Source organism: Eutrigla gurnardus (assembly GCF_963514095.1).
Source record: "Eutrigla gurnardus genome assembly, chromosome: 3".
Classification (NCBI taxonomy): Eukaryota; Metazoa; Chordata; class Actinopteri; order Perciformes; family Triglidae; genus Eutrigla; species Eutrigla gurnardus.
Window position 1 is genome coordinate 4,257,068 of NC_139917.1, and position 26,946 is coordinate 4,284,013.

The 26,946-nt window shown below is 42.4% G+C and overlaps 1 protein-coding gene and 2 long non-coding RNA genes across 6 annotated transcripts in view; 2 read left to right on the top strand and 1 right to left on the bottom strand.

Moving 5' to 3' along the window:
• Nucleotides 1-541: 541 nt before the first annotated feature.
• On the top strand, nucleotides 542-1,614 carry LOC311010696. The gene is made up of 3 exons (XR_014596822.1): nucleotides 542-982; nucleotides 1,074-1,185; nucleotides 1,265-1,614. It is a non-coding gene; the product is annotated as an uncharacterized lncRNA (long non-coding RNA).
• A 149-nt stretch (nucleotides 1,615-1,763) lies between these two features.
• LOC311011663 lies at nucleotides 1,764-3,540 on the bottom strand. 4 transcript variants are annotated; one of them, XR_014596922.1, is made up of 5 exons: nucleotides 3,178-3,540; nucleotides 3,005-3,075; nucleotides 2,536-2,712; nucleotides 2,366-2,427; nucleotides 1,764-2,276 (listed from the first exon to the last, which is right to left on the bottom strand). It is a non-coding gene; the product is annotated as an uncharacterized lncRNA (long non-coding RNA). The 4 variants fall into 4 exon arrangements; XR_014596921.1 differs by lacking the exon at nucleotides 3,005-3,075; XR_014596923.1 differs by having other exon boundaries at nucleotides 3,005-3,540.
• A 5,521-nt stretch (nucleotides 3,541-9,061) lies between these two features.
• Nucleotides 9,062-26,946, top strand: part of LOC311010970 (vasorin-like) — a 45,629-nt gene continuing 27,744 nt past the window's right edge. The window contains exon 1 of the mRNA XM_084005643.1: nucleotides 9,062-9,253. The gene's annotated coding sequence lies outside the window, so the exon portion shown is untranslated. The remainder of the gene's footprint in view (nucleotides 9,254-26,946) is intronic.

The window sequence follows — 26,946 nt, forward strand, 5'->3', positions numbered from 1 at the left end:
TTAGCAGGATTCGGCTTTAGAAACTCACAACAAAACCTTAAGATATCATAATTTACATAGTTTATTCGGGAATCCAAGCTGAAACTAATAGTCAACAAAAACAAAAAAAACGATGACCTGGGGGGTATTCCAGAAAGCGGGTTATGTGAAAACTCAGAGTAAGTTAACCCTGAGATGAGGGAAACTCTGGGTTTTCCGTTCCAGAGAGAGAGGTAACTGAAACTCTGAGTCAGTCACCATGGTAACAGACTCTGTGAACATAACCTGCTCGCTGGCAGGTTTACTTGAAGAGACTCTGAGTTTCTACCCGTCTCCTCCCACATGAACAAAGCTGACATGGATTGTCCATTCATTCCTAATCCGATAGACGTCGAAGCGCAAATAATTCGGAATGTTTTACGTCGCGAGAGAATCTTCCGACCCAGGATCGATGTCCTGTCATTTCCTGAGGAATTTATTTTTGAACGCTATCGTTTTTCATCCAACAGTATAATTTATCTTGAGAACATACTCTGGCCATACATAGCCAATCTCACACACCGCGGACGTGCGCTCACGTCACTGCAGATTTTATGCATAGCACTACGTTTTTTTGCCAATGGTAGTTTCCTTTACAATATTGGGGATGCAGAGAATTTGGGAAAGGCAACAGTGTGTAGAGCGGTGAGAAAAGTTACCCTCGCGCTGAAAAGTCTGTTACCAATGATGGTGGTGTTCCCCGGACACAAACCTGTCAGAAACATCAAAGAGGAATTCCACAGGATTGCAGGTGACTGATGTAGAATTTGTTTGTTTTTTTTAAATTATGATATACATTCTGCTGCGACCTCAGAGTGGGGTCAGTAGCTTAATCAGATGTCATTTTGCAGGGCTTCCAAATGTGATAGGGTGCATAGATGGGACACAAATTCCCATTACTGCACCTAAAAACAATGAAGGGGATTATGTGAATAGAAAGTCCTTTCACAGCATCAATGTCCAGGTATATGACCTACCATCTTTTAAAAAAATATGTATAAGAAAATATATACAGTACAATACAAGTAACTCATATTATCCTCTGCATTGTGAAGATCATATGTGATGCAGCCTACATCGTAACAAATGTAGAAGCCAAGTGGCCAGGCTCCGTGCATGATTCCCGGATCTACCGGGAGTGTAGCCTGAGCAACAGATTTGCACGTGGTAAGGAAGCTAAAGCTTTGTACAAATGTTCTTTTGTCTCCCCTTTTAATGCACTCAACTGTGTCCACTATAATTTCAGGAGAATTTGATGGCTACCTACTGGGAGATCGAGGCTATCCCTGCCAGCCCTCTCTCATGACCCCTTACCCTGACCCTGAGCCAGGGCCACAACAACGTTTTAATGTGGCCCACTGCAGGACTAGAGCCCGGGTTGAGATGACCATTGGCATAATCAAATCCCGGTTCCAGTGCCTGCGTAAGCTCAGGGTCACCCCAGAGAGGGCATGTGACATCATTGTGGCCTGTGTTGTTCTCCATAATATTGCAACTATTAGAGGAGAGCAACACCCTGCCCTACAAAGAAATGACCCTGAGGATGAACACCCCATCCACCCTGCAGCAGATGTCCGGGATGGAAGGGCTGTCAGGGATCTCATAAGCAGAAATTACTTTGCTTGAAACAGTCAAATAAAGACAAATTCATGTGTTATTTGGATCTTCTTTATTCCCTATAAGTATAAAAGCAACAGTTAGGATTTGTAATCTAGCTCCAACCATTAACATATTCACCTATTTCACCAATGCACCCACCTCAATTGGCGTTCCAGTAAGAGAATTTCAAGGTCTGTTTTTCTTATTTTGCGATCCAGGTAAACCATTTCCTTTTCTGTTTTTTTAATAGTCCTCATGAGGTGCACTCTGTATAACTCCTTCACTGGTAACTGGGAAACATATGTACAACATTTAATTGCTACAGTTCTACATACAGATTTAACATGGTATTGACCAAAAATCTCACTGTATCAAGCTGTGCTGTGGAAGTTGATGGACCCTCCTCACGATGCCCAGCTATGTTCTGTTGAAGGACAAGAATGTGCTAGTTGTTTGTCCATTCTCTGTGCTCATCACTTCAGTGTAGGTTACATGTCAAACTATATTCCACTCGACAATGTAAAGGAATGTGAATGGGTAGAACACTGCCAGTAGCTATACATAATATTAAGACACACTTCAGTAGGCCTCTCTGGATCTCTCCCTGTGGCAGCAGACAGCGTTTCTTCATCACCATCGTCACCATCCTCCTCCTCCTCCTCCTCCTCCTCCTGTGATGCAGGAAAAGAAACTGTTTCAGATTACTTTGAGCTACCATCTGATCAAGATCTGAGTATGGAATACTTACAGCTGCAGGGTGTTCAACTGTTTCAGTTGGAGGCTGAACTAAGCAGATGACACCATCCTCAACTGTTGGGTGGGGATAGATATAGATATATAGATTTTAAAAGTAGGATAGATGGATGTGTTTTTCTAAGAAATGTTTTATTTTTTTAAAAGACACAAGTGTGTACTTGCATCTGATGTAGGCACTTGTGTCCTGGTGGGTGACAGGGTCAGATGAGCTTCCCCCAGGGATGCCTTCAGCCACCGGTCGGCCATAGTTTTGGCTGAGGGCCATCTCCTCAGCCTCTGTCAGAGGTGGTGGAGGTGGCCCTCCACCTGTTTTTCGGGCTTCTGCCTTCTTTCTGTTGGCTGAGCAGAACTCAAATGTTATTTTTTTTTAACTTAGTATTTTGAGTGTTCCTCTACACATCGTCATATTTTAAATGTAGCCTACATATAAAATAAAAATGTGTAAACATTGCATCAAGTTTTAATCTACTAATTGGTGTATTAAGTGGAAGGACGTGTTAAAACAGAATTTGGTTAGGGGTTTACATTACTATTTGAAGTAGCCACTGAATTAATATTTTTCTTTCATAATTAAAAAAAGAAAATCAAAGTGAGGTGCAATCTCACATGCCGCACGCAAAACATGTCTTGCCTTTTTGAATGATGTTTTTATATTTCAGTTTTAGCTGCTTCCAAGTCCTTTTTTCCCCTGCTGGACTGCACCTAAATGGAAATCAGATTTTATTCCTTTTTACATTCATAACTGCGCCCATGTGCTACGTTCTTACAGTTAAATGTTAAATAAATAGAATAGTTCAAACTTACGCGTTCACTCGGGCAGCAATTTCCTCCCATGCCGTCTCTCTCTCCTTTGCCGCTGCAGCGGTGTTAGATTTTCGGCGAAATATGTGGTCATATTCTGCATATGCCTGCATTAGTACCTCCAGCTCCATTGTAGTGAAATAACTCGATCGCTTTTTTTGTGTTGTCATGGTGACACTCGTGGGATCAGGGCTCCATTGGCGATGGCTTTTTATAGTGGTTGTGCACGCGCGTAACTCGAGGTGAACATACTCAGAGTTGATTGAACTAATTCAGATCAGCTGTTCTGGAACCGGATACTCAAAGTTTCCCATCTCAGAGTAAGTCAACTCAGAGTTTAGGGATAGACTCAGAGTTTATTTAACCTCCTTTCTGGAATACCCCCCTGCTGTGGCACGAAGCCTTCCTCGTATGCGTGTATCAGTCTCGCTGCCAGTTCGCTCAGTTTCCGTCCGTCTGAGGGTGTGTGGATGTTTTTTTCTGGTTGCCTTCATGGGGGTTAAATATAGTCTCACGGTAGTTTGTGAAAAAATCAAGATATTTAATTTATTGGTGTAGAATAGAAAAGAATAGAATAGAATGCCTTTATTGTCATTGCATTAAAAATACAACGAAAATTGGAGCGCTGCTCCAGCAAAGTGCTTAAACCACACATTCATAGATAAAAACATAGAAACAACTGCAATAGCTCACACAATCAAACACACATACATTATATAAATAATAGCAATGTTTAAGGTTTAGGCAACAAAACAAAATTAGGTTTAGGCAACAAAACAAAGTTAGGTTGAGGCAACAAAACAAACATTAGGTTTAGGCAACAAAACAAAGTTAGGTTGAGGCAACAAAACAAACATTAGGTTTAGGCAACAAAACAAACGTTAGATTTAGGCAACAAAACAAAGTTATGGTTGAGGCAACAAAACAAACATTAGGTTTAGGCAACAAAACAAACGTTAGGTTTAGGCAGCAAAACAAACGTTAGGTTGAGGCAACAAAACAAACATTAGGTTTAGGCAACAAAACAAACATTAGGTTTAGGCAACAAAATAAAATGTAGTTTTTATGAAAAAACGAATGTTCCGCAACAAAAAACATAATTCAGGAAAACCATCACTTCACAACAACACAACACACGGTAAAACCAGTCGATTACATTTAGAAACTTCTAAAACCTGCCATGAGACTAAGTTGAAAACAAGAGCCTGGTTACACCATTGTGGTTCAATAACGATGGAAGGAAACAAATTCAACCTCCATGTTGAACAGGATTGTTCTCTGTCATGTATCGCTGTGAGACATCCACTGAATGGAGGCTTCACTCAGTTAACTCTGTTGTTCAACTGTTTATTATTGAAGGAAAAAAATATGTAAAAAGATGATTTTACACTTTTCAACAGTGGTTCCCTACTTAATGATGTTTAATAATTTTAATACAAACATGATACATTCTCATCAATAGAGACTTTATGATACATAGTTATTATTGAAAGGATGTAGTATATATGTTTGTAAATATGCTGTTATTGACATGCATGTTTTCCTCCGTTGCAGGATTATTAATGTCTGTGCTGGTGTGTTGGATCTCCACCTTCAGTGATGCTGTGAAACTCATTTTACCAGGCTGAGGTGAAAACGACGAGCGTCTCAGTTTCCGCGTGTCCCTGAACACACATGCATTTAATGTCTCTGTCTCCACAGCTCGTTTACAGCCGAGGTGATGGCCGGAAGGACTCGCTCGGTGGTGCACCTGCACTCACTTTCCCAACGCTGGGTATAAATACACAGACCCAAAATGGAAATGCAAACTTGAGCCGTCAATAAAACAAGAAATGTAATGCGCGGCTGAACTTAGAGGTTTTTTTTTATCGGCCGCAAGAAAATTATTTTACCTCAGGCCTGTTGTGACAATTATATATTATAACAAAATAAAATGCTGAAAGGAAAGAAACAAAGACGCACGCAAGCAAAAATAAATAGATTAACAATAAAAACATCCAGATTCAAATTTCCTTTATATGAATCATCAACACAATCATCTCTATTACGTGAGGAGACCTTTTCCTTTTCTTGGAAGTAAGAACATTTACGTTTTTACTTGTTATCTGTTGCTTGTTCCCGAACTTTCTCTGCAAACATAAATGTTTTTGTGAAATAAAAAAAAAACTAAATGAAATTTTCCAGATGGAAATATAGGCATGGAGGTTTTTCAAAAGAGCAAAGCTTGCAATGATTTTATTGTTGTCAAAACTAAATATGATGTGTGGTTACATAAACCAATACCATTCCAAAAAACTGATAATATCATGGCATCCATCAATCAATCTGCAACTACACTCAACAAAAATATAAACGCAACACTTTTGTTTTTGCTCCCATTTTTCATGAGATGGACTTAAAGATCTAAAATTCATTCCAGATACACAATATTACCATTTCTCTCAAACATTGTTTACAAATCAGTCTAAATGTGTGATAGTGAGCACTTCTGCTTTGCTGAGATAATCCATCCCACCTCACAGGTGTGCCACATCAAGATGCTGATCTGACATCATGATTAGTGCACAGGTGTGCCTTAGACTGTCCACAATAAAAGGCCACCCTGAAATGTGATTTTTTTTGCTTTATTGGGGGTCTGGGGACTCAGAACCAGTCAGTATCTGGTGTGACCACCATTTGCCTCATGCAGTGCAACACATCTTCTTCGCATAGAGTTTATCAGATTGTCAATTGTGGCCTGTGGAATGTTGGTCCACTCCTCTTCAATGGCTGTGCGAAGTTGCTGGATATTAGTGGGAACTGGTACGCGCTGTCGTATACGCCGGTCAAGCACATCCCAAACATGCTCAATGGGTGACATGTCGGGTGAGTATGCTGGCCATGCAAGAACTGGGACATTTTCAGCTTCCAAGAATTGTGTACAGATCCTTGCAACATGGGGCCGTGCATTATCTTGCTGAAACATGAGGTGATGTTCATGGATGTATGGCACAACAATGGGCCTCAGGATCTCATCACGGTATCTCTGTGCATTCAAAATGCCATCAATAAAATGCACCTGTGTTCTTCGTCCATAACAGATGCCTGCCCATACCATAACCCCACCACCACCATGGGCCACTCGATCCACAACATTGACATCAGCAAAGCGCTCACCCACACGACGCCACACACGCTGTCTGCCATCTGCCCTGAACAATGTAAACCGAGATTCATCCGTGAAGAGAACACCTCTCCAACGTGCCAGACGCCATCGAATGTGAGCATTTGCCCACTCAAGTCTGTTACGGCGACGAGCTGGAGTCAGGTCAAGACACCGATGAGGACGACGAGCATGCAGTTGAGCTTCCCTGAGACGGTTTCTGACAGTTTGTGCAGAAATTGTTTGGTTATGCAAACCAATTGTTTCAGCAGCTGTCTGAGTGGCTGGTCTCAGACGATCTTGGAGGTGAACCTGCTGGATGTGGAGGTCCTGGGCTGGTGTGGTTACACGTGGTCTGCGGTTGTGAGGCCGGTTGGATGTACTGCCATATTCTCTGAAACGCCTTTGGAGACGGCTTATGGTGGAGAAATGAACATTCAATGCACGAGCAACAGATCTGGTTGACATTCCTGCTGTCAGCATGCCAATTGCACGCTCCCTCAATGCTTGTGGCATCTGTGGCATTTTGCTGTGAGACAAAACTGCACATTTCAGAGTGGCCTTTTATTGTGGGCAGTATAAGGTACACCTGTGCACTAATCATGATGTCAGATCAGCATCTTGATGTGGCACACCTGTGAGGTGGGATGGATTATCTCAGCAAAGCAGAAGTGCTCACTATCACACATTTAGACTGATTTGTGAACAATGTTTGAGAGAAATGGTAATATTGTGTATCTGGAATGAATTTTAGATCTTTAAGTCCATCTCATGAAAAATGGGAGCAAAAACAAAAGTGTTGCGTTTATATTTTTGTTGAGTGTATGTCTCTGCACAGAGCCACAGAAGGTCTTGAGCTCAAACAATCAAATAAAATTTCTCCCAATGTTCTGTCGTGCCTGTCCAGCTCCACTTTCACAATATTTGCAAACATATATTATGTAATATTATGCAATAATCTATTTCTTTGTATTATATCAAAATACAATCATCCTTTCTTCCATTTAAACTAAATATGATGTGCGCTTACATAAACGAGTAGCAAACAATTCAACAAATAATATCATGACATCCCTCCTTCCAGGGCCGGCCTGAGGCGTAAGCGAACTAAGCAGCTGATTGGGCCCCCCTGGCCACCAGGGCCCCCCAATCATGTGTGGAGATTTTGAGGCTATGAATCTGAACGGATTCAGGTACTGCTATTCTCCAGCTGGCCATCCCCAAAATGCACCAGAATACAGGAAATCACATCTACCAAATTCAGAATTTGACCCCAGATCAGACCCCCAGACCCCTTCCGCTATTTGCACCCACTTTTGCACAAAAAGGGTGGGATCTTTATGCATCTGTGCCCAGTGGGACAGCGGTTCAAAATCCATCACTGTATTAATACAGTTTAAAATGTAACATTATAGTTAGGGTTGTCCCGATCACGTTTTTTTGCTCCCGATCCGATCCCGATCGTTTGAGTTTGAGTATCTGCCGATCCCGATATTTCCCGATCCGATCACTTTTTTTTTCTCCTGATACAATTCCGATCATTCCCGATAATTTTTTTTATTTGGGAGAATACTAATAATAATAATAGAGCTGTTTTATGACTGAACATACTGTCGATGACTGTGTAGGACACAGCAGGATTCTGGGTCGGGCTTGGGCTTCAGACTCGCGGTGTGAGCGGACCGGAGCGGAACCGGACCGGTACTTCGCTCCGCTCTCTGCGAAATCCGCTGCCCGCTCGTGGCCACTTGCTCGTTCAGCTACGCTCGTTTTGACTACAAACATGTGCGCACACCAGAGCGGAACGGGACGGGACGGGAACCGGAGCGGAACGGGAACCGGAGCGTACTTTAATAATAAAAATGCTGCTCTGTGCTTTCACTGCCCGCTCGCTCAGCTCCACTCGGGTGGCTGTAATTAAGCTGACGAACGGCTGACGTTCTTGCATGTGATGTTGATACTTCACCTGCGCGGCTCGCGAAGTTGCGCAGGTTGTATTTTGGAACAATCCCAGCGGAGCAGTGCTCTGATCAACAGACACGGGACGAGCCGACTGTGCGCACGAGGGTGGCTGATAAAAGCCCACCACATATCACTAGCGTTGTTTACACTGCACTTTGACAGGCCACCGGCCACGAAATTCCCACCCTGCGTCAGGCGCAGAAAAACAGTCTCGGGTAATACAAATATATAAATATGCGATCGGCTTTTCTGATCGGCACTTTGACCGATCGCCGATCAACCTGTTTAGGGTCCATATCGGCCGATAACGATCGGCGGCAGATCGATCGGAGCATCCCTAATTATAGTGTGACATTTTTGTCAATAATTGCCAAGCACAGGTCTCCACGGTGGTGGGAGGGGGGCCCCAAATCAAATTCTGCTCAAAAGGCTTGGGCCGGCCCTGCCTCCAGCAATCAATCAGAAACTTTTAGGGATAAATTTGGTGTGTGTGGAGCCACATATATGCAAATAAACTACTCTGACTCTGGCCAATAAAATCACTGTGTTGGGAATACAGCAAACTCCCTATGTAGTGCACTATTTCGGGAATAGGGAGTGATTTCGGACACAGCCACGGCCTTACAGGTGCAGTTCGCAGCGGGGACGCGCATGGCCGCGCGTGCACCGGCTTCACACAGCCCCTCCCACTCTCCCGGCTTGTTAAAGTCGCCTCCTTCGCTTCAATGAGTGCTATTGTTGTGAAGTGTGTGTGTGTGTGTGCGCCCCTGAACGCTGGCGGACCGGCTCTCCAACGGCGCAGCGCGGCACTCCTCCGGGACACACGTCGGTCCTCGTCGGTCTCCTCGTGGACGCGGACGCTGACAGGTCGGCTTTGGACAGTTTAGGACTTTGCACGGAGAGAAAAGTGGATACGACCTTTGGGTGGAAAGCTGCTCGAGCGCATTCCCGCGGATTTTGGATTACTTTACCAAGGTGAGCACTCTCTCTCTCTCTCTCTCTCTCTCTCTCTCTCTCTCTCTCTCAGTGTCCAGAGTAAAGCAACAACTGTGTGATTCCGATGAGTGAATTCGTCCTCGAGGGGAGACCGCGTCTTGTACACGCTGCTATCGATTACAGAGTGAATCAGTCATCCTCGACACTCTGACAATCGATCCGGTTTCAGCTCCGTGACGCTTCCCTTCACCCCGCCGGCGTCCTCGCATTCCTCTGCCCGGCACAAGGTTCACTATCTGGGGTCCGGATCTGGCGTCCAGACGCGCTCAGAGAGCAGCAGACGTGGAGACAGGGTCACCTCTTATCGGGCGCGTTTGTGTCGGATCTGTCCGAAGAGTAGTCGTTTTCTTTCCCGGAGACCGAGACGCTCCGCGGGGACTCTCCTGTACGTGTACCCGGGTCTGTTATTCATGGAGATGTTACTTATTGGCCAACTTTATTTTTGAAACAGACAATTAGTCCAGAACTATGTGGACAATCGATTAATTTGCCAAGAAAACCAAATAAATCAAATCAAGATGTTTTTTTCTTGGAAGAAGCAAAACATTTGTAACTGTCAGCTTACCCTGCTTCTAGGAAGTTTTTTTTACAGCTTTCTGACATTTTATATGAATCGATTGGGAGAATAATAATCAAATGCATCTATTATTCTGTCCTCTTTTACTGATATAAATATCTCCCGTACGAGCCTGAATGCAGCAGAAGCTTCCTGTGACATGCTTGTGGATATTAGGTAATTAATTCGTATTTTATTTTTGTTTATTGTATTATTACAGGAGCATAAGCTTCCTGTTACCTGCTTGTGATTATAATTCAATTAGTATTTTATTATTATTATCTTTACTTACTTTACATTATTAAATGATTGAGATCATCAATGCCAAACATGTGTCTCTTCCAGCATGTTAGACATAATGAATCGATGCTTTTGTTTTTATGTCACTGTGAGTTAAATAATTTGATAGATTGAGATTCAGGATTTTTCTCAATATTTCTACACTGAAGCTGAAAAATGATTGAGAGTTTAATCTTAACATGGTATGAAAATAAGTTGTGGCTGTGATATTTCTTCCTGCAGTTCATTTACTGTGCCTTAAAGTGCATTATCTTTACTGGCCCTCAGGGGGCATCTGCTTTTTTGATTTTTGGTCTCAGTAAACATTGTAAACATGAGTTTATGGTCTCAATCTCTAGTTTCAAGTCTTCTTCAATCCAGCATGATGTTCATTTAGTACATGATGGTCCATTTAGAGTCCAACAGACCAGAAAGCAGGGGATGCTTTAGGGGGCGGGGCTACCTGCTGATTGACGTTAACAGCTTCACACCAGAAACCAGATGGATCCAGATCCAGTAAGGTTGCTGCTCAGGGTGCCGCTCCGCCACTTGTGTTCGTCATGGCGATCCACCTGTCGCTCCTCCACACTCCAAATATGGTCACTGGTTGCAAAAATGCAACAAGTTACTTATACTGTCTATAATGCACTAAGTAATAAAATGTAATGCATGTTGAATCTGTTTTGAGATTATGTTCCCTTGAATTTTCTCAACCTATACAGTAAATAACCTCACATGTAACACGGACATAGTCTGGATCAGCCTGAAGAGGAACCCTTTGAACAGCTTTTTTGCATGTTGAATCTAATAGCTGTTTGCCTTTGTTCAGTCAATAGTTTTTTTTCCAAATCCATACTGGTGGATGAGCAGCCAGAGAGATAAAGTCTGGGAAAAGCAAAGAGAGAGAGAGAGAGAGAGAGAGAGAGAGAGCGCAAACATTCCTGACTCGGTGTCTCAGCGATTTAATTAAGGTTTTCTGTGAGATGCTGCAGCGAGCGCCTCGAGGTGAAGGCTTAACCCCACTATCTCCCCCCCACCCCCACCCCACCCCCCCCTTCCTATTTGGACTAATCCCAAGGGTCAGCTAATAAGTGTTCGGGTCATGCCATCATGACAACTAAATAGGGAGGAACCAGAAGGAAAGCTCCCCAATCAGAGAGTTAATAATCCGATGAAGGAAGTTAAGAGGTACAAGCTGAAAAGGATGGAGTTGTGTGTGTGTGTGTCACAAAGTTCTGCTTCCGCTTTGCTGTTTTTTGACGTTTTTCTCGGCTTTCAAAGACCGAAAACAACAACAAAAGCAATGGTTTCCCTGCTGTTGTTGCACTATTCTGACGTCCTACGGCACCACAAGGCATTTTGATTAATGAAGCAACATTTTTTTATTTTTGCTAGCTTAGAATTAGCCCTTCATACCTACGTAGATACCACTATGTTTATACAGGAGCCCAGAAAGGACAAACCCACCTTTGACTCTCACAATAAAGAGAGAGCCCATAATACCTTTTTGTCGGCCACCACAGTTCTCTTAACTCTTGGAGAAGTTTCAGTTGGTTGAAGCCTCACCAGTAGGTGGCGTCAGATCCCACACACTGCACCTTTTAGGGTTAGGGGAAGATTGCACTTTCAGTTTTAAAAAAAAAGGCATAAAATCCACCAATATGAATAGACTGTTTTCTCTCTTTCATGGACCTTTCTTCCACTCACTGTTTCTCTAAGTATGTTGCTAACAATGTGGCAAAAGAAACTGCAAATCTTTAGCTGCTTTCTGATTATTATAGTTTATAACCGAAAGGAGCCCACTAAGCGTCTTTTCTTCTTCACCTATATGCTTTAGCTCTCATATAGACCAAGATTTATTAGACTGTGACACCTGGATTTAGACCATATTTAAACAATTCAGATGTACATTAAAAATACATAAAGATGTCTACTACTAAACCTTCACTTTAAAACCCAGAATATTTAAGTTTACATCTATTAAATATATTTTAGACATCAAATTGCTCAGTGGAAGTGTCTTGAGAAGTTGCAGCATCGATTCACCAACAAACTGTTGGTGTCTCTCTCGATGGCACGCATGTTAACGTTATGCACACAGCTGGAGATAACACTGTACCCAAAAACAACTGGATGTTCATTTTTTTTTGGTTGATTGTTTCACCCCAATAAATGACTCAGCATGTGTCAGTGTCAGCATGGGACGGTATAAGATTTCATGTCACAATTATTCTGGCCAAATTATCATAAATCATAAGGTCTCCCTGCATAAATAAAGGATAAATCATTTTTAGAAACATTTATATATATTTGTATATCGTCCCATCCCTACTTCAGTGACTAATTGATTATTACTGAGTATTACCTGTCAAACCCAAGTCCTCTCTTATAATAATAATAATAATAATAATAATAATAATAATACATTTTATTTTAGAAAGCGCCTTTCACGCCACTCAAGGACACTGTACAGCAGTTAAAATCATCAAGCACCAAAAACACAAAATAAATCATCAATAAATAAATACCAAAACACAAGAGCACAGAATAAAATAAAAATAAAAAAAACATCAGTAAAAATGAATAATGAAAAGAACAAATAAATAAAACTGTGCAGAATAAAACGGAGATGTTAGGGTGAGAGGTGGTGGAGTGGATAAGCAATTTTAAACAGGTGGGTTTTGAGTTTTGTTTTGAAAAGAGGGAGAGAGTCAATGTTACGGATGTGAGATGGTAAAGAATTCCAGAGTCGGGGAGCAGAGCGACTGAAAGCTCTGCTCCCCATGGTGCTGAGGAGAGCAGGGGGCACAGTGAGGTGGAGAGAGGAGGAAGATCTGAGGGAGCGTGCTGGAGTGGCAACGTGGAGAAGGTCAGACAGGTACGGAGGGGCTAGGTTGTGGATAGCCTTGAAAGTATACAGAAGGATTTTGAATTGTATTCGGAGTGTAACTGGAAGCCAGTGAAGTTGCTGTAGGATGGGGGTTTTGAAACCAGTTGAAGCTTATGGAGAGACTTGTGAGGGAGACCGAAGAGGAGAGAGTTGCAGTAATCGAGACGGGAGGTGACGAGACTATGGACAAGGATGGAGGCGGTGTTGGGAGTGAGGGAGGGACGGAGTCGATTGATATTACGTAGGTGGAAGTAGGCAGCCCGAGTGGTGTTATTGATGTGAGCTTTGAATGATAGAGTGCTGTCAAGGATGCTCTTGCACAACATGCCTGAATACAACATTCAAATAAAGGCAGTTGACATTTGGTTCAACTTGCTTCTGTTTTCAGCGACATAAAAAGCCTTGCATTACATCTTTACAAGGTTGTTTGACACCAAAGGAATCTGAGACTCAAACCTCCAACAGGCTGAGACTTAACAGGCCCACCAGAGGGGAACCTACCCCCCCATCCTCCCTGAGGGAGGGTTTAGGCCTGCGACTTCTTCACTAACCCATGAAGCGTGTCTCTAAGTACTTCCCCCCTCATCCTCACCGTGTGTTTTATAAACAGGAGGGAGGTAAAGAAACATTCCTCTGTGGTACCAAGAGGCACCAGGACACAAAGATGCAGAGACGTGAACAGTTAAGCTTTTGCTAATAATCCCTCAGTTCATATCCCGTAATGACCTGTTAAAAGAACTATGTGTATGGATTCAGACCTGAAGTGTTGGATATATCTTTAACTTATAACCAGCTCTGGATGAAATAGACAAATAATGATAAATAATTATGTTTTTCAGGGTTGGGGTTTATTCACAGTTGTATTGGTTTTGCATCGCTGGTCAAATATTTTTGATTGAAACGTTGTCGATCAATACATTGTGGCATGACACTGCATGCTGGCGTTACGAAAGCCGAGCACCTAACGAGATGTTTGTATTCTTAATCTTTGTAAAATAAGATACAGATTAACACAGCTACAGACTAAGTGGAGCGCTGACATCCAGTTCAATAATAAGGTTCAGCAGAAGTCATTAAACTAGTTGATTTGCTCCGTTTGTGCCTCTTCACTTTAGCCTGATAAGTGAAGGCAGTGGCTAGCTAACGTTAGCTAGCTGGCTACGTAGCAGAGACCTTTTCACACCACGTTTTTGCTGTTTGATTAATTTGCACATCACAGTTTAGTTTTTGTCATGAATACTTTCACACAGAATGTGTTACATAATGTTACACAACAATTATCTTTTTTAAATGAGATCAGATTGAACTTTTTAAAGGACATATTGATAAAAATGTTCTTTAAACGAATAATAAAAAAATACATCCACATAGCTTTTAGAAAGGTGCAGAATCAAATCACTTCTCCTGGTAAATGTTGTTGGTCCGTAATTAAAGGAGAAATCCGGTCATTTTTGACCCCATTTCCGTTGTCCTCAGGGTCATCCCGACTTATTAGAAGCAAAAAACCCGACAAAAATTGACGTTGCCTAGCCCGAGATCTGTACCTGCCTGGCAGCCTCCCAGACTCGCTCCAATGCTAACCCATTGGGGCACGTTTTATCTGCTTTCCTGGGCCTCAGAAAACAATTCCAAGACCTATGCAACACAGGTTGGGTCCGTACGAGACACCACGGCGCTCGTTTAGCTTAAATAGTGTTGCAAAACGACATAAATATGTGTGTTTTAGCATGAAGTTACTCACCTCAAATCACCCCGTAGACATTAGCAGTAGATAGCCTGTCGTCCCTCCCAGTCACCGCAGAAACGAAAACGTTTTCCTCGTAGTTTTGATTTTGTATCCATAAAGAAACGACCGAGCAGTGCAGTCGTCCTGTCCGTAATAAATCCAGGAAGCTGTTATGTCCATATGTATGACTGTTACAACATAGCAACGATAGCTTACAGCTAGTAACATGCCGGGCGCTCGTCCGTCCCAGTCACCGCAGAAACGAAAACGTTTTCCTTGTAGATTTTGTATCCATAAAGAAACGACCGAGCTGCGCAGTCGTCATGTCCGTAATAAATCCATGAAGCTGTTATGTCCATATGTATGACTATGTTACAACATAGCAATGATAGCTTCAGCTAGTAACGTGCCGGGCGCTCGTCCCTCCCAGTCACCGCAGAAACGAAAACGTTTTCCTCGTAGATTTGATTTTGTATCCATAAAGAAACGACCGAGCTGAGCAGTCGTCCTGTCCGTAATAAATCCATGAAGCTGTTACGTCCATATGTATGACTATGTTACAACATAGCAACGATAGCTTCAGCTAGTAACGTGCCGGGCGCTCGTCCGTCCCACTCACCGCAGAAACGAAAACGTTTTCCTCGTAGATTTTGTATCCATAAAGAAACGATCGAGCAGTGCAGTCCGTAATCCATGAAGCTGTTATGTCCATATGTATGACTATGTTACAACATAGCAACGACTGCTTACAGCTAAACAGTAGCCGAGAGCCAAAAGTCTCGTGCAAGTTCCCGTCTCCCGACGTCCTCACTCTGGAGCTGTTTTCAAGCCAATACAGTGACAGAGTGAGATCAAAGTGACCCTCGCGCGACTTTCCAAGATTTTTCACTGTACTGGCTTGAAAACAGCTCCAGAGTGAGGACGGCAGACGGGAACTTGCGCAAGACTTGCATTGTTTTGGCTCCAGGCTACTGTTTAGCTGTAAGCAGTCGTTGCTATGTTGTAACATAGTCATACATATGGACATAACGGCTTCATGGATTTATTACGGACAGGACGACTGCACTGCTCGATCGTTTCTTTATGGATACAAAATCTACGAGGAAAACGTTTTTGTTTCTGCGGTGAGTGGGACGGACGAGCGTCCGGCACGTTACTAGCTGTAAGCTATCGTTGCTATGTTGTAACATAGTCATACATATGGACATAACAGCTTCATGGATTTATTACGGACATGACGACTGCACTGCTTGATCAATTCTTTATGGATACAAAATCAAAACTACGAGGAAAACGTTTTCGTTTCTGCGGTGAGTGGGACGGACGAGCGCCCGGCACGTTACTAGCTGAAGCTATCGTTGCTATGTGTAACATAGTCATACATATGGACATAACAGCTTCATGGATTTATTATGGACATGATGACTGCACAGCTCGGTCGTTTCTTTATGGATACAAAATCAAAATCTACAAGGAAAACGTTTTTGTTTCTGCGGTGACTGGGAGGGACGACAGGCGCTCGGCTATCTACTGCTAATGTCTATGGGGTGATTTGAGGTGAGTAACTTCATGCTAAAACACATATTTATTTCGTTTTGCAACACTATTTGAGCTAAACGAGCACCGTGGTGTCTCGTACGGACCCAACCTGTGTTGCATAGGTCTTGGAATTGTTTTCTGAGGCCCAGGAAAGCAGATATAACGTGCCCCAATGGGTTAGCATTGGAGCGAGTCTGGAAGGCTGCCAGGCAGGTACAGATCTTGGGCTAGGCAACGTCAATTTTTGTCGGGTTTTTTGCTTCTAATAAGTTGGGATGACCCTGAGGACAACGGAAATGGGGTCAAAAATGACCGGATTTCTCCTTTAATGTTTTGTTTGCCTCTGTGTAGATGTGTGGCTGTGGCTTCTAGCAAGCCTTGTGAGCCAATAGAATAACGTTGTTGGTATCACGTGGTATCTCTGAGTAGTCGGGGGTCAAGTGTCTTTGGGGTTGCCAGTTAGTGTGGAAAAAATGGCATTTCGGTACCAGTCCCAAGTATAGTTACATGTTGAAAAATGAATTCATACCACGAAAAAGATTCATCACTTGACATGACTGAGTCTGTCTGAGTGTCACTCCACTCGCCCATGAAAACGCAGGTTGTGCAACAAACAGGCAACCCGTTGAAGGCGCATGTGCTTACAGCGTGTTGTGTTGTGACTTGAATGCAATGGACGGGGGGAGAGGTGTAGTGCGACATCTAGTGGCTGGATATTATCAATGTTTTCAATAGCACCTTTAAATCAGTTGAGTTGAAATTAATGAATTTCTTCATACTGTATCAAGATCTAATGACAAACAAAATGTGATGTGTGTTGACATCGACGGTATCAACCAATATTATCATGACATCCATCAATTCATCACTCTGCAACTGTTAGTGGCACAGAGTAAGACATGGTTGTAAGCTAAGCTTTTATAACATCAAATTCCTCAGCCATATTCTATTTTAGCGACCACCATCTTGGATTTTTGCAACCAGTGAAGGAGTTGACCATATTTGGACTGTGGAGGAGCGACAGATGAATCTGACCAACACAAGCAGCAGAGCAGCACACTTACTGGATCTGGATCCATCTGGCTTCTTGTGTGAAGCGGTTAACAAAGTTAGTTTGATAATTCAAGGTCAACTTTTCAAAAACTAAATGAACATCATGCTGGATTGAAGAAGACTTGAAAGACGTGATCGAAACCATAAACTCATGTTGACAATGTTTACTGAGATAATACATCAAGAGAGAAGTAGTGTTTTCTCATAGAGATTTCCTGCAATCAGAGAGGAGTCGCCTCCTGGTGGCCAGTAGAAAAAATAAGTTCAGCATTGGCTTCTCTGGAGGTTGCCGCCTGGCGCAATTAAACCCATCCATGCAACTAGGGATGCAAACAATTAATCGATTATCGATAAGAAATTACTCTATTAAAATAAATTAATTGTGTTTTGAACCCGTAATTCCCCGCCAGTCCACGTGAGGGCGCGCTTGACGCCAGACGTACTTGACGCACATGCGCGAACACAAGCGAAGCAGGGCTCTAACGACAACAACAAGACAAACGAGAAGCGGGACACTTAGAGTAGGGTTTCCCACACATTGACGAGACTATGGCGCACCGCCATAGTCTAATTTCGGATGCCATCGTCTTATTTAGGCCGCCATAGTCTCGATGTTCGCCCAAAATTATTTTATCAAGGCAAATGGACTTAACTAGCGGCTCTAATAATAGGCCTAAACAGGAGGGCAGCAGCGCTTATTATAAGGGGAAATCCTTGCGGCTGGTTTGGCTCATCAACGTTCTGTTTTCCCCCGTTGCCATCGCAAGGCGTTCACCACGCCGACCCCCCCTCAGCCGGCGAGTTTGACGGCGCGTATAGCCCCGTTCACATACGTCGCTACTCGCCCGTCACTCGCTTTCTCGCTGAATTCTACTCGCTGGCAAAAAAATGCACTGCCGCCGACGGCTAGTTCAAGCGGCAACTCTCTGTTGACGTCAACTGTCAATCATCTCTATTCTACATTCTGATTGGTACTCGATTCACTCGCATCGCAGAAAGTTAAACTGATTTTCTCTCCGTCCCCGCCCACATCGCATCGCCTGTCCTGGCCACATCCCGCTAGAACACATTCACATTCATTGACAGCTGTCACTCAGAGATGGGCGAGTAGCGACGTATGTGAACGAGGCTTTAGTCAAAACCAAAACACCAAGGAAGGCTAAGGAATAGTCACCCACTTATATTAATAATAATAAGAATAATAGCAAACTAATAGTATAGGCTCAGCACTGTGTTTTAGTCATTTTTGTTTTCATCTTTTCTTGAATGCTTAAACTCCTCAACCCCATTTAGTATGTCAACATTTGGATCAGAACCAGCAGTTTGTAAGAAATTGGTCAGGAAGTGATCGGCCATTTTTTGGTTCTCAAAATTCCCCAAATTGATGCATTAAAATAAAATTATTCAAAATATGATTTGCATTTTTCTTTATATCATAAGGAAGATAGCATTTCATGTTACGTATACAGTAGATGGAACCTATTCAGAGGGAAATTCAGCTTCTCAGAAGAATTGCCGCTTATCGATTAATCGATCATCGATTGATAAGATGAAACAACTATCGATTAATGAATTACTCGATAATTTGCATCCCTACATGCAACCTGATTGGTTGACAACTTTATTGTAGTCCTCGTCCAAAGAGATTCTAGACAGCTTTTCTTCTTCAGGTAGCTTCTATATTATATTTAATCTACTATTATACTACTGATAATATACAATTTATATTCTGAACCCCCTCCCAATCATATTTCAACATATAATACCTGAGGGTGAGGAAGGAGGGGTAGATGAGGGGGAACTCTCCTCCCAGCTCCTTCTTTCCTGAGGGCACATAGTCTGGCTGTTCAAACACACACTCTTTCATCCCCAATCAATGGCCCTAATTCCCCTACACACACAATCATACGCACACACACACACACACACACCTTGGCCTGGGAGCTGCAGGGCGTCACAAAGCACTTCAAAAGACCGAGTTCTGGATCTATGGCATCCTGAACCACTCGAAGGCACAACTGGTGAAGAGAGAAGCTGTTTGACGAACAGAAACAAGTCTGCTGCTGTTGTCAGTTTAGTTTAGTGTGTCTGCATTCAGGTGCACATGTGTGTGTCTGTGTGCCAAGTTGTCATTTCAAAGCTCTGTTCTACACGCATCATTAATCCAACTACTGTCTATGTAAAGATAAAGTGGAGTAATGTCTAAAGTCTCCCTCCAGCCCGGTCACCTTAAAATTAAAACTGCATTATCTATTACATCTCGAGGGAAACTCTTTGTTTGTGGATTACGTTTGCTGTTGAGGTATCACAAATGAGTTTCAAAAGTGCACAGAAGTCCACATAGAGAGGAGGTCTGGGCGGGGTGGCCTCCAAAATCATAGTGCTTTCAATGTCATAGTCATCAAATCATGATGTTCTTTTACTAAATCTATCCATGTCGTTTTGTTGCGTTTTTTGTTTTGTTCCTTCCCCATGTGCTTCAGGGGAAAAATAAAATGAGAGTGTAATTTAGTTGGTGGAGAATGCAATTTTTTGGAGACAGGGTTGCTCCCTGTGTGTGTTATCAGAGCTTCTCCTTGCTTTGTCAACCTAGCCAGCAGGCTGCGTGCCTTTTAGTGACTGTTGGTGCATATGCACGTGTCCCACTGACTAGCTAACGGCAGCCGCTATGCACTGCTCTCACAGGAGTCGTCATGGAAGTGTAGCTCTCACCCTCCAGGGCCCCTCGGTTGTTACCATGGCTACCGCAGCCTCACTACTGTCGCAACCACGACTTGAACGCTTTGCTGAAAAGTTAACATTGAATTATGGAAGTGTTGTCAATGGCTTCACAGGAGAAACCAGATGGATCCAGATCCAGTAAGGTTGCTGCTCTGTGGTGTGTTCATCAGATCCACCCGTCGCTCCTCTGCAGTCCAAATATGGTCACTTCTGTTCACTGGTTGCAAAAATTCTAAGATGGGATTGGCCAAATATACAGTCTATGGGTGTCTTCGACCATATATCTTAATGTTTTTTTTTTTTTAAGATTTTTTTGTGGCAGAGACACCTTTTATTAGCAGTGGACAGATCAGAAACACAGGAGAGAGAGGGGGGTGTGACAAACAGCAAAGGACCTCCGGACTGGATTCGAACCGGGGGTCGGCACATATGCGTACGTGCGTAAATGGCATGTGCTCTAACCACTTCGCCACCTGCGCACCCCTTAGTATGTTTTTACATAAAACAAGAGATATTTGGATATTTAGGATGAAGTCTTTGTTTTTTGTAGCTACTCAGTTTTATTTTATTCCAATCATTTTCTAGATATTGTGAATTTAGATTGTATTCATAGTCAAGTTCTATGTTGATGAGTAACGATGCAAGAAATTATTATGAAAGCATCACCAGAGGAAAACTAAAATGACCGTTAATGGTTGTCAATTTGAGGATTCCTGCCATTCAGACGTGAGAGGAATTTAAATATGTTTTACTTGAGGCAAGGTGCGTAATTGAACACAGTGCATTGAAAGAAGACGGACTGCAGGTGTGGCAGCACTCTTCTTCATCTGATTCAACCGGGAAAACTTTGACTGACTCAACTTTTTTGGCCTGAAGTCAAGGGCATTGTGTCTTTGCACACTTCTCTTAGTGACTAATAGCCCCAAGTGTTTTTGCACTAGCTATGGTTTCAGTTTGCGTGTACTGAAATACTCAAGTATGTTGTGTAACTGACACAGTCATACAGAGGCACATCTGAAGACGGAGCTGGACAGAGACGACAGGTACTCACTGTGTACTCTCTCACATTGTTTGTTGCACTCTTGTTGCTGTCACACACACACAGTCACTGAGGCCTCCTGCAGCTGGCTGAGGATTAAGAGGTCAGGAGTCAAAGGGGGGACCCGTCAGAACAGAGACCGCCACACGAAAGTGACGAAGCAGAAGAAAAACGGGCAGAGAGAGGGAGACACATAGAGAGAGTTGTGATCCAGATGACCCAGATCAGAAGTATGTGATGTTCTGTGGTTCAGAGTGTTTTCATCTGTCCGACGGTGTCAGGCGCATCAAAGCAGAACAGTTTTACAAGTCTGACTCAAATGAGAGCAGGTTAAAGTGGACGCGTCTGGCTTTAACCCCTCGCCCGACGCCTCAGAAGACACACCCGACATGAACCATGATTAGCTCCTCAACCATAGGGCTTATATTATATATCTGCTCTTATTTAAAAAGGCGGCCCTGTGATAGACTGGTTACCTGTCCAGGATGTACCCTGCCTTCGCCCAATGACAGCTGGGATCGGCTCCAGCCCCCCCGCGACCCTGAATACAGGATAAGCGGTAGACAATGGATGGATGGATGGATATTTAAAAAGGTAAGACGTTAAGGAATATGAATTATTTGTAAGAAAACTAAACTATATTACCATTCAAGAGAAAATGGAGAAGCAATGAAAATTAGATTTTTAGCCTCACTTAGTATATGATCTAAATTTCAAAGGCAATATTACCATTTTAACCAAGATCAATGGATAGTGATGGAACTGAATGTCCTCTTCTATTTACTACAACTGGGACTGTAAACTGACAAAAAATACATGAAATATAACATGACACAATTTCTGAAGACATAGTCAGGCAGTCTCAGTGTTTTGGCCAGGTTGACTATAAATATCCCAAAAACACTGAAATAGTAATAAACATAATTAATATTGATCAATATTTATATATGGCCGAAGAGCTCCATGATATAAGCGCTGCTTCCCCTACAATGTTACTGCTCAATTCCTCTGGAGCCCCCCACCAGGTCAGGAAAGGCCACCATAAATGTTTCCCCAAAAAAAACAAGCAAATAACAACCTAAGTGAAAGAAGATAAAGGGGACGACCTACATGATTAATTAAACACAAAGTATCCACATAAAACGACTGGGGAAGTGAGAGTTTTCTGGTGTTCCACTGAAAAGAGGGCAATGCAAAGCTGGCTTTTGTTGTTGGTGGGCAACATTGTCAAATGCCTTGTTTGCTGTAAAACAGTAATTCAAATATTAAAAAATATGCAAAATGCATAAACCTGAGGATAATTATACCAAGAAAAAACTTCAAATGGTTGTGAGTATGAGCACTTTAAAAGTTGATCTGAGTCGTTGAAACACAGATTATTTACTTGGCGTTTTCAGGGTGAAGAACCCTTCCAGCTAATCTGTTCAGAACAGGACAAACAGCTTATTAGGCAAGACGTGCAAACAGAGAAACTAATCAAGTTTATGTGGCGTCATTAAAATGGCCTTAAACACCCCCACCCCCCCCCCCCCCCCGCCTGTTTGACAGATGAAGACGGTCTAAACTGCTCCCCACTTGACTGGGCTCTCCACACATCCTCTGCCCACTATGGCTGTGGGCGAGCCTGTGTTACTTTTAATTTGGACATCTTGTTCGCAGATGAGAACTGAAAGCCACTTCAAAGAGGTGCCAAGCGGACGAACACTTTAAATGCTCACTGACAGAGAGGAGGAAAGAATAATAAAGTAGGAGCTGAGCAAAGGCTGGCATTTTGCATGCTTTCAAACTGAAATGTAACATAGTTAACAATTAGTTACCTGAACAAACTTAGAGTTAGCAGCGACCTAGCAGCTGATTTTAAGAGATCAGGTGCCTTTTAAATAGAGAGTCTGTCCCTCCCCGAACTCCTTTTGGAAAAAATATATACGGTAGTCTGCTTCAAGAGACGATATATCTTTTTGATCCTGTCTGAATTGTCAGTATGAATTACGCATGTTCTGAAACTGAAAACTCTGAGTTGCCGATCTCAGAGTTGGTCAACTCAGAGTTCAGGGTTAGGTTCAGAGTTTGTTGAACCTGCTTTGTGAAACGGGCCCCTGATCTTCATCTAAGTCAAGGGTATTGATAAATATACAGATTTCTTTTAACTTTCATGTCTGTGTATTGAGAACAACCAAAAAAAAAAAAAAAAAACCCCATAGTGCTTGTGGGAAAAGTACATGAACCTTTGAGTTAATGACCTCAAATAAGCTAATTGGAGTCAGGTTTTAGCACACCTGGAGTCTCGTTAAGATGATAAGTTTGGAGGTGTGGACTACAGCTACTTTGACCGATTAAAACCCCTCAAACTTTTGGAGTTTGCGCTGCACAAGAACACACTTATGTGAGCCATGCCTCGCCAAAAAGAGCTTTCAGAGGATCTATGATCACAAATTGTTGATTTACATGAAGCTGGCAAGGATACAAAGTTGTTTCAAAGACTTTAGAAAAGGCTTGCTAGCTAGCATTTTTCAGAGGGGAAGAGAAAGAAGGAGAGAGACCTGTTTGTTGGTTTGTTGTAGTTTGATTAATGTTACATCATGGTACCCAACACACAGAGAGACCTGTTGTTATAGTAACGTTACATCCTGGTACCCAACACACACCCAACACAAATGATGCATGACCATTCAGAAATACTACCGGGTCTCTGAGGATACAAAGCTCAATGCAAATGGGTCACGCATTCCATTTAAAATGCTTTGTTGCCTAAACCTAACGTTTGCTTTAGGGGCTCATTCAAAAGGTAATGAACACAGTGATTCTTAGCTCCAGATCACACACCAATGAAATCATGGTTATGACAATGATATTCCATCTCTGCCAATAGAGCCCCTAAATGTGACACAGCAGGCCTTTAAATGAACACTTTAAGTAAATAGAGCAGGGCTATTCAATTAGTTTTCAATGAGGGCCGGTTGATGGAAATGATCCAAAATGAGGGGCCGGAAAAATATGTCTTGGAAATGATGAGCATTAATAGCTACAGATACTGTAAAACACTATGTGTGCATACATTGTCTTCATTTTACCAAGTAAAATATAAGTTATAGCTTTACTGAGACTTCAACAGCTTCTCAAAATACAGGTAGTAATAGGTTTACTGAGAGTGCAACAGCTTCTCAAAATACAGTACAAATAGATTTACTGAGAGTGCAACAGCTTCTCAAAATACAGGTAGTAAAAGGTTTACTGAGAGTGCAACAGCTTCTCAAAATACAGTACAAATAGATTTACTGAGAGTGCAACAGCTTCTCAAAATACAGTACAAATAGCTTTAATCAGAATGTAACAGCTTTTTCTGAAACAATCCTCAACATAGGCTGATTGTTAGTGTTAACTGGCATGAAGTAGCCCACTTCGCAAAATGTGCCATCTAATGAGATAAATGGAATTTGTTTGATTTAGCCGGAACCGGACCGGTGCATTTATAAGAAAAATGCCGCTGTGTGTCTCCGTCCAAAATCCGCTTTCCTCGCGCTGCCTGCTCGCACAGATCCGCTCGTGCGCACATTCGAGCGTTGTCGAGAAATATATGCAGAGACGGTGCTCCTTAAAAACAACATCAAGCCATGCGTGTGTAGTATTAGGATGTGATGACGTATGTACAACCGGCTAACGGGCCAAAGCCCGTTTGGGCTGGAGCAGTGTGAATGCAAAGCCGCGGGGGACCCCCTGGGGGCAATCGTGCCGAGGCACGCTACTGATCGTGCCCTCAGGCAGCCTATGTTAATAAAATAAGGATTGTTTTTTGATAAGCTGTGGAACTCTGAGTTAACCTATTTCTACCTGAATTTCTATGAACTATCAGGCTGTTGAGTAAACCTATAACTTATATTTTACTTGATAAAATAAGACAATATATGCACTCATATGTCGTTGTAGTATTTTACAGTATCTGTAGCTATTATTAATGTTATGCTCCTCATTTTCAAGCCATATTTTTCCGGCCCCTAATTTTGGATCATTTCCATCAACCGGCACCTTAATAAGTCACTCTCTCCTTGAATCCTTGAAAACCTTGAATACACTCTGGTTGAACAAAAATGTTGAATGCAAATATAATAATTGCAGTATTGCAGACTGCTTGTTGTGCCACCTGACTTAATCCAACTGCACCAAAACACCATCCCACGCGTCTCGTCTGTATAGGGTTTTCTCGGTGGGTACCACCGGGCCTGAAAAAAATTCTAGGGGAAACACTGCATTCGCTATTGAATTGTCGGTTTTCTGTGTCAACTTTCCATTTTTTTAAAGTAGAAAGCGACGTTGTGGTGATTCAACCAGACGGAACGGTCATCAGAACAACATCAGGCGCGAAAAGTACACAGAACCTAGCGGGAGCGTGCTGAGGATTATTGTGGATGTGCGCTGAGCAAGTATACAGTACTGTGCTGCGCGGAGATGAGAGAGGGCAGCTCATATCTCATATCGGCCACTCTACGGCCAGCATTATTTGTTCTCTCTCTCGCTAAATGGGCCAGTAAATATTTGTTCGTGGGCCCGGGGGCCACCAATTGAATAGCCCTGAAATAGAGGGTTAAAAAACTGCTGGACTGTGATACCTGCTGGACTCTTTACAGTTTTATAGACAAGAGGGTGTTTATTTCTTTGTGTCCATCATGTGTAATGAATCAGTGTGTTAGCGATAGCCGCTAGCTAAACCAAGACACTCCATAAACACAGACAGACCAATACAAGTCCAAAACAAGCAGTCAGCGGGTCAGTCGGCTGCAGAAAAGCTGAACATCTGACGAGGCCAAAACTCACCAGACTCTCGGCTTCGGGAACAGATGGGAAGCATTTAACAAATTGAGGTAGCTGAGATTGATGAAGTGATTTTACACCATTTACTTGATATATCTGTGTTGGGTTTGATTGGGTTGTTTGCCACTTCAGAGACCTCTGGCTTATTTGGATTTGATTACTGCCATTATTCAAATGAACAGAAAGGTTTGTGAGGACAGCTGAGAAAGCAAATAATGGTGGATACAGAGTAACAACTTTAAGTTCACTCAGTATCATCCCTGCAAACAAAAAGTAACTTGATAAATGGCAGCTTGAGGAGCAGCGGAGCCTGTGGAGACGTTAACTTTTTTTGGCTTTTTTTTGTAAATCTATGCTCCAAACCGTCAAAGAGGCGGGTTAGGGTTAGTGGAAACCACTTAAATTCAAGCAGTTCCACTGTGAAATCCCCTTTTATGGATTATGTGCTAAAACTGAAATGAATGGATAGTGTGGATTATAAGAGTAACTAAACCCCCGAACATCCCTTTAACTGAAACCAATGTTTCTGGGTATTTAGTCAGTGTTGTTGATTGATTCAGGTCCAAATCTTGACATTTTAGTGAAAAGTATTTGAATGACTTGCGTAGCCTATATAGACCAACCACAACCAACTAACCCAAGCCCACACCTCCCAGCCTGTGAATTGCTTAAGGTAATCCTTAATGCTAATCACTAGCATACACAATCCCAGCCTTGCATGTAAAATCAACAATTTAAGGCTGTGTCCACACACTAGGAAATCACATTCCTATCACCAGATATTCGTCAATAACCAGATGTTGCTTCTGTGATTGTAATGATGGATTGGTTAAAAAATAAGATGACTGATGATATGATATGATGATATAATGATAAGATGTTGATACTTTTACACAAGCCATTTTTTTGATTTACAAGCTATAGGGGTTTATTTGCTCTTTAATAAACCTGTCCAGTAAAATCGACATAAAATGACGGGATGGACTGAATTTGCTGAAATGTGTTACAGGGGAATAAGACAATGTTTTTATGTTCTGCGGGAAAACGAAATGTGATTTAAGTA